The 12635-nt window shown below is 45.0% G+C and overlaps 1 long non-coding RNA gene across 1 annotated transcript; it reads left to right on the forward strand.

The window, feature by feature from the left end:
• Nucleotides 1–4630: 4630 nt before the first annotated feature.
• On the forward strand, nucleotides 4631–5470 carry LOC116550667. The gene is made up of 2 exons (XR_004268524.1): nucleotides 4631–4823; nucleotides 5190–5470. It is a non-coding gene; the product is annotated as an uncharacterized LOC116550667 (long non-coding RNA).
• The last annotated feature ends 7165 nt before the right edge of the window (nucleotides 5471–12635 follow it).

The raw sequence follows: 12635 nt of genomic DNA on the forward strand, positions 1-12635 counted from the left end.
TGACAGCGAAGGCCATTCTGATGAGGTCTCAGGTGGGAAGGGGGATGTGGATAGAAATACTGACAGTGAAGGCCATTCTGATGACGTCTCAGGTGGGAAGGGGGATGTGGATAGAAATACTGACAGTGAAGCCCATTCTGATGAGGTCTCAGGTGGGAAGGGGGATATCTTATTGGACACTGCAGGGAAGAGCATCCTTGTTATGAAATGGCAAAGAACTTGGCCAGATTGTGTCCATGCAGTAGGGCTTTATAGGTGGAATTTAAGAGTGACTGACTAGAATATCTAGTAGAAAAAACTTCTAAGCAAAGTATTGGAGGAATCATGGAGCTACTTTTAACTGCGTACAGTAAGATCCAAGAGGGAAAGCTGACTTAGTTAAAGATGGAATTTATAATTTTAAAAAAAGCAGAATAGAAAGATTTTAAAAATTTTCAGCCTGACCATTTAAAGAATGAAAATGTGTTCGAATGAGAAAAACCAAGGTTGGTTTTTGGCCAACACACTGTTTTCTAAGGAAGACTAGTACAGATGGAAGAGGTCATCAAGACAGTGGAAGAATAACCCCAAAGGCATTTCAGAGATTTTCAAGGCTGCCCTCAGTCACAGATCCAGAGCTCTAAGAGGACACAATGGTTGATCTGGGTGCCCTTTACAGGCTCACTGCCCAGGACCACCTTGGGTCTCTATTTTTACATCCTGGTGCAGTGATTCTCAGCTGCTCCAACTGTGGTTCAAGAGGGCGCAGGTGTAGCTCCACCCACTGCTCCAAAAGGCACACGCTGTAAACAATGGCAGCATCTACGTGGTGCTAATTCTGCAGGCAGGTAGAATGCAAGAGCTGTGGGGCACAGTGACCTCCACCTAGATTTTAAAGGCTGTCATGGTCCACCTGGGGCCCAGGTAAAGACTTGTCATGGAGGCAGAGTTATCATGGAGAGTTTGACTCGGAAAATGCTGAGTAGAAATGTGGAGTTGGAACTGCTGCAGGGGTTGGGCAGGCTGCCTGAGGCCCTGGGAGCCAAACTCCTGCCCCAGAGTGCCGAGGACAAGGAGTCAAAGCAGGTTATTCTGGAGCTTCATGTTGTTCTTGCTGTTGGGTGTTAGATTGATTAATACCTGGGACCAGTTGTCTCTTTCTTCTTGCCTATTCTTCCCTTTTGGAATGGGAATGTCTAGCTTATGTCTGTCCCACCATTGTATTTTGGAGGCATGTAACTTGTTAATTTCACAGGTTATAGCTGGAGAGGAAGTTGCCTTAGGATAAATCATGCCTTGAGTCTCCCCATTTTTAAGTCAGATTGGACTCTGGGCTTTGGACTTTTGGGTTGATGCTGAAATGAATTAAGACTTTTGGGGCTATCAAGATAGAATGAATGCATTTTGTATGTCAGAAAAACATTAGTTTGGGGGGGTCATGATTGGAATTCTGTGGTTTGAATGTCCCCTCCTGCTTTACTCTGTTTTCTGTTGCTTAAACTGAATACCTGACACTGGGTAATTTATAAAGAAAATCAATTCATTTCTTACAATTCTGAGGAATTCAAGGTTAAGGGGCCACACCTGTTGAGAGCCTTCTTGCTGCTGGGGACTCTGGAGAATCTCAATATGGCTCAGGATATCACATGGCAAGGGTATAAAAATGAGAGCAAAGCTGGCTTTTAAACAGACTCATTCCTGTGAAAACTGATTCATCCAATAATTCATCTATGGATTAATCTTCTCATGAAGTCAGAGCCCTTATGACCCACTCATCTCTTAAACACCCCACCTATTAATACTGCTGTTATGTTGAGACTTTTCAACATTCTTTTTGAAGGGGACAAGTAATCAAAACATAGCACTTCCAAAACTTGTGTTGGAATTTAACTGCCATTGTGATGGCATTAACAGGTGGGACCATTAAGAGGTGATTAAGCCATGAGGACTTCACCATCATGAATAGGATAATGTTAATATTGCAGGAGTAAGTTTGTCATTACGAGAGTGGGCTCGTTATAATAGCATGTTTGGCCATCTCTTGCTCTCTCGTCCTCTGCCTGGTGATGGCACAGCAAGAAGCCCTCACAAGATGCCAGCACCTTGACACTGGACTTCAGAGTTGTGAGAATACATTTTATAAATATATTTTCTTTATTAATTACACAGTCTATTGTAGTCATAGAAACACAAAATGGACTATAAGGGAAATGAGGGCACAATCTGGAAGGAAAAAAGGTGAACTTCAGCAGGATGGAGAGCAAAGCAAAGGATTGGGGAGCAGAAGCAGAAGTGTGGGGAGACCCAGTGGAGGCAGTGCAGGGAGAAGAAGGGGAAGAGGTATGTGAAGGCAAGAAGTAGAGCTCACAGCAGGTTTTGAACTTCTTCACAGGTGGAAGGAGGGGAATGGGACACCTGGCACAGACAATTGACAGAGGTACAGGCAGGCCGTGCTAGAGGTGCAGGCAGGCAGATGAGATGAACTGGGTCAAGACAAACTTTAAGCAGGTTCCCATGCCAGAGCACAGTGCTAGATCAAAGGAGCTCAAGGATTCTAGTCCGGGGGTTATCATAACATACGTCATCCTGAGACCAAGGTCCCCAGGTGGCTCCAGTTTTGAAGTACATAGACCTTTACATCCTACTTTGAATGAAATCCTCAAAGAGCCTCAGATTTCTTCCATATACCTGTCTTACTGTATATCCAGCTCCCTCTGACTAGGCTAGAGTATGGGCCATTGAGGGTGACATTGTGATTGACAATGACAACCACTAGACCCAGAGAAGCAGTGTCTGAGTCACTGGCTCAACACAGGAATTAGAATTTGATGAAGATGCTGCTGGATGCAAAGACAGTCTGACTGTAGGAGCCAGCTCCCATGAGATAGTGAGAAAGTTGGGACATTCTATTAGAGCAGATCCACCAGCTAGGAGGCTGAACTAGTAGGGAACAGACCCAGAGGGTCCCACGGTCTTGCTTCTCAAAGTGTGATCTGAGCACCAGCAGCACAGACATACTCTAAAAGATTTCAGAAATGCAGCCGCAGTCCCACTCCAGACTTTTTGAATCAGAAATTGAATTTAAACAAGATCTCCAGGTAATTCAGCTGTATTGTCAGAAGCTTTGAGGAGCTCTGTGTTGGAGAGACACCGTGAAGTAGGCCGAGAGAATAATGAAACAATGCTAGCTAACAGTCACCTGTGAGCTAGAACATATTACATGCTCTTATCAATATTTTAAGCTTTACAGCTGTGGTCCCCAACCGCCCCCCACCCCGGGCCACAGATGGGTAACCAGTCCTGGACTGTTAGTAACTGGGCTGCACAGCAGGAGGTGAGCGAGGGAAGCTTAATCTGCATTTATAGTCACCCACCCTTGCTCACATTTTGCCTGAGCTCCACCTTCTGTCGAATCAGTGGCAGCATTAGATTCTCATGGCAAACTCCACTTGGAACTGCACATGCAAGGGATCTAGGCTGCATGCTGCTTATGAGAATCTCATGCCTGATGATCTGTCACTGTCTCCATCACCCCCAGATGTGGCTGACTCGTTGCAGAAAAACAAGCTCAGGGCTCCCACTGATTCTACATAATGGCGAGTTGTATAATTATTTCATTTTATATTACAATGTAATAATAATAAAAATAAAGTGCAAAATAAATGTAATGCGCTGAGTCATCCTGAAACCATTCCCCAACTCCCCCAACCATGGGCCATGGGAAAATTGTCTTCCATGAAACCAGTCCCTGATGCCAAAAAGGTTGAGGACCAATACTTTATAGCACCTCCCTTAAAAGTATATGTCCATTTTCCAGAAAGGGAAACTGAGACAAAGAAACATTTCTTGCCCTGGGTCTCGTGAGTGAATGACATTGTTGAGTATTCACCATCTGCCCGACTCTAGTGAATGCTGCTCAGAGGAGGGTGTTTGGTTGCAAAGAAGCGAAAACATGACTAACGGTGGTTTAAACTTGGGTTAACTATTGCTGAATGAGGAGTCAGGAAGGGCAGTCTGGGGGTTGATTCAGCAGCCACATGACACTGAGTTGCTGTGTCCACCTCTCTGAAATTTCCATCATGGCCAAAAGACACCTCTGGTTTCAAGCCTCAGGTCCTGGCTCTTATGGGAGGTAGGGGTTGAAGAGGACAGTGAGAGATCTCTTTCCCCAAGCTTTCTTTCCATCAGGGAGGAAACACCGCTCCCAGACTCCCCCTGGCAGATTCCCTTTCGGCACAAAGTCTGGAACGGGTCACATGGTCAGCTTATCTGCAAAGGGTGCTGAGGAAGAGAGTTTATCGGTTCTTCCACTTCATAGTGGGAGGTGTGCATGGGAGGAGGGAGTTGGGAAAGGGTTTTGGAATGGGATCCCAGTAGGTTCTGCCCTAACCAGCTTTGTAGCCTTGGGGAGGCCACTTTACTTTCTTTAACCATAAAACGAGGGACTTGGACTGAAAGAGATCTAAAGCCTCTTTTCTGTATAGAATAATTTATCCTAGAGCATCAAGTCCTCTTGACATACCCAAAATGCACATGCAAAACAATGACTGATTGGGGCTGTCCTTGGCATTGGGAATTTGAAGCACGTAGGAGATGGTTGATCTGCCTGGATGGGTTCTCTTCCCCCAGGCTGTAGAATCAAAAGTGTGTCCCGAGCAGCTGGGCTGTAGGCACTTCAGGGACCACTGATTACAGTGTGAGGCAGAGCTGCTGCTGTTAGCGGTCACTGAGGCGGCCTTATTAACCCGGCTGCCTTGTGGAAGGTAGCCTGGGACTCACAAGGTCAAATGGTGGACACAACAAAAGACTGTGTGTGTTTCGGTTGAGCCCTCTCGTTATTCGGGGTAGGGTGTGCCCCCTTGTCCTTCTTTTTTCTTGATTCATGTCTAAGATGGGTTGTCACATCTACCTGTCCACAGTTGCTTATGGGGTGAGACTCAGATTAACAAACCTGACTGAATACCTCGACCACTTGCCAGCTAGAAAACACTGGGCAATTTGCTTAGCCTCATTTAAGCCTCGATTTCATGATCTGTAAAAGACGTAATAATATTTCACAGGAGTGTTGCGATGATGAAGTAATATGATGTGTGTGTCACGTAAAGCCTGAAATTAAGGCTTGGTACGGTGTGCTGCGTTCAAATCTGGCCAAATCAGCAGTGCCTCTACTGGCCTAACCACAAGAGCCTCTCTCCATTCTACTCTTGCAGTTAAGGCTTCAGTCAAGCAACCTTCCTTATCAAGTGGACCTGGCACAGCTCCTACTTATCCCTGAGTAGTGGGTATCAGTTTCCTGCCAGTCATGGAGTTGTTCAAAGCCCATCACATGCTCCTGCAAGGACCAGGGGGCACCTCACCCTCTTGTTACCACCCGCTGCCCCTGCCTGTTCACTCTGCTCCTGAGGGCAATGCCTGTGTGGCTGGCATCCAGTGCTGTGTCCACCTCTTCCAAGCTGCAAGTGTATGTGAATAATAACTGCTGTCAATCTCATCTTTTAAGCATCGAGTGTAATGTGTTTGGTCATCCTCATAATTCTAGTGCAGGATCTCTCCCTCACCAATGGGGTGAACAGGAGGGAACGAAAACAATGTGTACAATATTTAGACACTGCAAGGTACATATTTAAAGCCCAGAAAATGTTAGTTAAGGCCAATTATTGTTTTTCATTTTGAAAAAGGACAATAATTTGAGTTTCTTTTAATGAAATTTGGTTGGCAGTATGGTTAGCTCATTGTTAGTCTTAGGTATCTCCAAAGAGCTTCTCTGGAATTTTCCTTCCCTCATTAGTGATTATAAAGATATGCTAATCATCAACTGTGCACCAAATGGCAGCTACATGCTTGAGACCAACACTGAAAATCAGTCATGAAATCACTGCATATCTGAACAAGGGCCACGAGAAGAGGCACAGGTGGGTTGATGGGCTTGACCAGAGTCGCCCAGCAAATTCAGTGTCAGAGCATAGGAACTAGATCTCCTGATCCAACCATCTTTCCCTGCACCCTCCCATCTAGCTAAAGAAGAGAAATGTAAACACTGTGGTAATTGCAAACAAGGATAAGCATCACTTGGCAAAGCAATATGTGTACTTGAGTTGGCCGTATGGAAAATCCAGTGAAGGATACGGGGGTGAATGGTCAGTTGTTGTGTGTCATTGGTGGGATGGACACTGTGGCCTTCTTGGCTGTTCTTTGCATGAGACGCTTCCTGGGGGTGATGGTCCAGTTAAAACTCCTCTTAAAGTTTAAATAAAACTAACTCAAATCAGTATGTTATACTTCACCAATCTGGTGTCTCAACCAGGGAAGCTTATGCCAAAATGACAAAGAAGTTCACCCTCCTCAGGGCTGAGTTCTGGCTCCTCCTGATCAGTTTCTAGTAGGCGAAACTATGTTCCCTGAGGCTAAAGGACTTCACATTCTGGACACTGCCAGCTGGGAGGAGCTCTGTTGCACCACCAGGGTGGCCCCAGAGCCTGATGTTGCTGTCCAGATCTGGGGAGTCTAAGGAAATTCTCACTGCTGCTAGTAGTGTTTGGCAGGCTAATGCAACATGTCCGGCCTTACCACACTCTCCTGCTGTCCCCAGTGGCTGCTTTTTATGGCTATGCAAGTAAACGCCATCAACCTGAGAAGGTGTGTCATAAACTGAGCTTTTACCTCTGGTCCCTGCCCTGCCCCATGGTGGGCAGGGGCTCAGCCAAGGGTGGGTCATATTGTAATTGGATTAGACCCCAGTGTTAGTGTTATTATTTTATAGGAACTCACACAACCATTTCCCCAGGGTGCAAGCCTGCCATCAGTATGGCTGGGCTGGTGAATTTGCTGGCATCAGCAACCTGAGACCTAGAACTTCTGTAATTCTCTTGTGCCACCACACCTTCTTCCATGGTAAATGCTAGTTCATTCGATTAATTTTAAAAAAGCAGCAAGGTGCTTTTTATTTAGTGTACACTTATATAGGCTCTATGAATATAGGAGGAAAGATGGAAAATTCCAGCCTTCACAGAGCCAATACTTCCAGTGGTACTGCCATTTCCTGCCATGGGCTGAAATCAAGATCAACTTCATTTGCACATGTTTTATGCAAAGGGAAGAATTTCTCTTTCTGTAGGATCTATATTATCCTACTCTGCAAACTCCCAGGGTTTGTATCAGCAATTAGCACACTATGTAGCACTGGGCAAGCTGGGAGGTTGACGGGAGGCGGCTTTGTCAGAGGACAGTGCCAGAACTCCACCTGCCTGTAAAGCCAGGACCAGCCTGGTTCCGGCACAATGTCCTGTTTCATAAGAGTTCATTTTCTCTGCATCATGTCTATGTACAGGGGTAAGCAACCAGGGATTTCTCTGCGCTTACCTTGGCATCTCCATATGCAGATGCTTGTCAGGGGCCCAGTCTAGGTTGCTAGAATAGAATTGGCTGGGCTCCCTTCATCTGCTGATAAGACAAAGGAGTAGTGTCAGACAGGAGCAGTCACTCCACCATACTCCATTAGCCTCATTTTCACTGGATCATTGAACCCCCTACCTTAGGTGAGACCCACCATTCTACCCCCCTTAGCTACCTACAAACCCACTCTGGGGCAATGGGCTGTATGCAGTTTAAAAATCTGTTCACAAATTCTTTGAAACCCTCTTGAAAAGGTGGAACCTGTTTTCCTCCTCTTGAATGTGGCTGGACTTAGTGACTTTGCTAATGAATGGGTGGGTGAGAAAGCAACATGAGATACAAGGTAATAAAAGATCCTGTGGTTTCCTGTTTGTTTTCTCTCTTGGATTACTCTCTCTGAATGGTACTAGCTGCCCTTGCCTGAGAATCCCTACAAAGAGGAGCATCTGATGAGGAAATGAGAACTTCAGCCAGAAGCCAACAATAAATTGAGAGCTTCTATTAGCAGTGCATTCTCTAGCCCCAATCAAGCCTTCAGATGTCAAGGTTCCTGCCAGCATTTTGGCTGCACTTCGTGAGAGACTTTGAGTCGGAGCCACCTACCTAAGCCACTCCAAAATTCCTGACCATAAAAAACTTTGAGATAATAGATGTTTGTTGTTTTAAACTACTACCTCTTAAGGTAGTTTTTAATGTAGCAGTAGATAATTAATATAAGGCACTATTATATTCTTAAAACCTTCTAAGAATCTTACCCCAAACCACCAGCTTTATTACTGTCAGGGTATCATAACGATAGGTTGTAAGGTACAACTTGTATTAGGCTAGTTAACAATTGTGTTAATCAGGCTAGTTAACACTAGCTACTGTAACAAACAAGACCTTCCCCACTCCCACCAAATCACAACGGTTTAACAGAATAAAGGTTTAGTTCTCCTTTATGAGAAGCCTGTTGTAGCAAAAACATCTGGGCAGATTGCAGACCAAGATCACTGAGGGAGAGGAGAGAGGAATGGAAGAATTAACTATATGGTCAGAAACACCTGGACTCAGGGAGAGGAGCATCACACATGGGGTGCAGTTGGGGGGGCTAGGGGAGGGACTGCAGGGGGGTGGGGAGGGATAACATGGGGAGAAATGCCAGATATAGTCAAAGGGGAAATAGAGGCAGCAAACCATCTGGTTATGTATGCACCTATGCAACAACCCTGCATGGCCTGCACATGTACCCCAGAACCTAAAGTAAAATAAAATAATATAATAATAAAAAAAGAAAAGGACACACAACCTGTTGGCTCAAATCAATTACTGCCACCAACCTAGCTACCTGGAAGGCTACTGGGAAATGTGGAGGAGTCCCAGAAATATTTGACAACTGCTATTGTCACTGCCACACAACCCTATCAAACACTGCATGCTCTCACTAATAGGCAGGTGTTGAACAATGAGAACACATGGACACAGGGAGGGGAGCATCACACACTGGGGTCTGTTGGGGGGGACTAGGGGAGGGACAGCGGGGAGTGGGGAGTTGGGGAGGGATAACATGGGAGAAATACCAGATATAGGTGATGGGGAGGAAGGCAGCAAACCACTGCCATGTGTGTACCTATGCAACAATCTTACATGTTCTTCACATGTACCCCAAAACCTAAAATGCAATAAAATATATATTTTAAAAAAAAAAAGAATCTGAAAAAAAAATAAAAAATAAAAGCCAGAAAATACATGGCTTTAAAGAGATATGTAATCCATGCCTGTGTTTCCTGCACCAGCCTGGGGATTAAAATGAGAAGGATATTAATCATAATAAACAGTATTCTCTAGATACTGTCAATAATTATTATTGCTCCCTGTAGAAAATCCCCATCTCAAATTGTTTTTTCAGGGAATCCCCAGGGAATGCCTCCCAGGCATTTGAGCCAAACGTAATCCGATACCACCAGGATCTGCCTTTTCCTTCTTCTCTCCTTTGGGGCAGTGTCCATTGCTGCACTCTCTGCCAAAGCCACTATGAGCAGAAATCAGCCTGTCAGGTGATGAGCAAGCACCGTGCTTCCAGCACAATAGGAACAGACTGATGACACGTCTCTCCTCCTTGGGTCTTACTTGGTCCCTTAGAAAGCTAAGCTTTTCTTTTTTTGGAAAAGCATTCCATGCTCATGGATAGAAGAATCAGTATCATGAAAATAGCCCATACTGCCCAAGGGGAGGGGAACATCACACACCAGGACCTGTGAGGGGTAGGCTGAAAGGGGAGGAAGAGCATTAGGACAAATATCTAATGCATATGGAGCTTAAAACCTAGATGATGGGTTGATACGTGCAGCAAATCACCATGGCACATGTATACCTATGTAACAAACCTGTACATTCAGCACATGTATCCCAGAACTTAGAAGAAACAGCTCTTCAGAACTCACACTTAAGTCTGTGGTCAGAATCATTCTCTAAAACAAAGATGGTGCTGGGCACTCACTCCACCACCTGCTTGCACCCACCTTCTGTGGTTCATTTCTTCTACCTTCTCCTCTGGCCATCCCTCCACTCATAAGCATCCTATAAGCACCTTTATCACATGTCTTATGAGGAGAAGAGACACCTGCAGAATAGTGGAATTCATGCTGGTGGATGATACAAGAATGCTGTAGTTCAGCTTCATTTGATTTATGGCTACTAGGAATACATTGCCTATTAGAGATGAGAAGTTGTTTTAAATTGTGTTGTATTTTTAATTGTGTTGTATTTTTCAGCCTATCCTTGAGCCTGTGCTTATTAAACTTTCCCACCCTTCCTCTTACTTTTCAAGAGATTTTTAAATATATTCCTTGAGCACATTGTAACTGCACACCTACCACGTGTAGTTCTGGGACACAGGACTCCCTGAATGTGTGAACTTCCACCTGAATCCGCCTTTTCTTTGATAGGATTTTCCAAACTTCCCTACTGTTTCTTTTCCTAAATAAAAGTTTGGAGAAAAAGATTATAAAGTATTTCTCAGACTTCCTGGAAATTTTATTTAGCATTTTGATAAGTGAAGTGTAAAGAAGTTGAACTATGCAGATCAAATTCCTCTTAAAATACACAAAGCCTCATACAAATGAGAGGAAACGTGCTTTGTGAAACCATGGTTTCGGCTTTTCTGAACCAAAAGCACTTGAAAAAAATAGTTTGAGACATTCAGCAATTCTACACTGTGGCTAGGCTCACCCATCCCTAATTTCAAGGGAAATTAAATCCATCTGTTTCTCATTCACTGTCACTCAGCTCACCAAGATGCTATTCGGCAAGAGTGATGGGACGTCCAAGAAGTCGTGCAGGCTGTTTTTGAGCCATGTTGTTCTCAGCTGGGAAGTGGGCTTGGTCAACTCCCTCGGTTCAGCTCCTTTATCTTCTGCATGGTACCCACAAAGTCCTATAGGATTTGAAACTCTGAAGTCAACTTATAGTGATATAAGGACTCTTTGGCATGTCAATGGGTCCAGTCCCCTGCCTCGGGGTGGTTTTATAACCCAGTCCTTTTGACTCCAGTTTAGTTTTGCCTTCATTGCTCATCTGTTCTTGTGATCAACAACCTTCCCTCTCAAAAAACTCTTGCTTATAACTTTCCTGAAAGGCACCTGTACTGTAGTGGACACTGTTAATGCATCATGCAGCTCTCCTAGGAGAGCCTTTACTGGATCTCTGTCCCCATCGCTCAACTTCTGAAAGATTTGTCACAAGCTAGCACATGGGGCTCACAACTCTGAGGCCCTTGGTTATGTTACCTTTATCCCAGGAGAGGGACCAGGAGTCTCTCACTCCCACTTGGTCAAGGAGTTGTAAATGTTGACAGGTGACATAGTTTGGATTTGTGTCCCTGCCCAAGTCTTGTGTAAAATTGTGACCCCGAGTGTTGGAGGAGAGGCCTGGTGGGAGTGACCAGATCATGGGGGCAGGTTTCCGTCTTGCTGTTCTTATGAGAGTGAGTGAGTACTCGCTAGACCTTGTTGTTTAAACGTGTGTGGCACCTCCCCCTTTGCTCTCTTCCTTCTGCTCCAGCCATGTAGGACGTGCCTGCTTCCCCTTGACCTTCTGCCATGATTGAAATTTTCCTGAGGCCTCCCCAGACATGCTACCACCTGTCCAACCTGCAGAACTGTGAGCGATTAAACCTTTTTTCTTTATAAATTACCAAGTCTCAAGTAGTTCTTTAAAGCAGCATGAGAACGGGCTAATGCAGCAGACCTGCAGGAAGGAGCTCCAGAGTCAGCTCTGCCTTCCATCTCATTGACAGCCACCATGCTTTCATTTAAATGCATTTCCTTGAGTTGCAGGGATATCTGAACAACACTCCATATTCCTGATAGAGATGGAAAAAGCAGAACAAATCCCTAGACACTCATCGTCTGGTTCCCTCATAGCTCTGGCTCTGACACTAGGGAAACGTATGAGGCTGCTTCTGCTCACCCATGACTCCCTCAGTGGGAGATTGGAGCGGGGTGGCAAAGGAACGACAGTCAGCATTCTCGGCAAACAACCCACAGAGTAGGCACTGCCGATGCTGGGTCAGTGGGCAAAGGATGATGTGTTTTCAGGGAAGTATGCCCAGAACCGGCCACCAGCTCCTGGATAAGCCCTGACATGTGGCATTTGTTCAATCAATATTTGATGTTGAACCAGTAAAGCCCTCCATAAAGTATGGCAAAGCATGAAGATTGCCTCACTCAAGAGGATTATAATGCTTCCAAGGAGAAGCCACAGAGCTGAGTGCTTAAGAGTTTGGGATGCTGAACAATGAGAACACATGGACACAGGGAGGGGAACATCACACACCAGAGCCTGTCAGGGGGTGGGGACTAGGGGAGGGATAGCAGGGGGTGTGGGGATTGGGGATGGACAGCCTTAGGAGAAATACTTAATGTAGGTGACAGGGGGTTGGATGCAGCAAACCACTATGGCACATGTATACCTATGTAACAAACCTGCATGTTCTGTGTTCTGCACATGTACCCCAGAACTTAAAATATAATGAATAAAAAATAAAGAAAAGAGTTTGGGATGCTTAGGTTTGAATCCACCTCGTCTGTTCATCAGCTGAGTGACCTTGGGCAAGCCCCATAAACGTTCTGGGCTTTTGTTTTGACATTTGTCAATAGGAGCTCGTAATAGTACCTGCTTTTGCATCAGGGATTAAATGTGTAAATTCATGTACAACTGTAAGAACAGTACCCAACATTTAGAGTGTGCTTCGTAAATGCTAGATGTGATTGTTAGTTGCAACC

The sequence above is a fragment of the Sapajus apella genome, unplaced genomic scaffold, assembly GCF_009761245.1.
Source record: "Sapajus apella isolate SASKATOON/1434 unplaced genomic scaffold, GSC_monkey_1.0 scaffold8, whole genome shotgun sequence".
In the NCBI taxonomy this organism is placed as follows: Eukaryota; Metazoa; Chordata; class Mammalia; order Primates; family Cebidae; genus Sapajus; species Sapajus apella.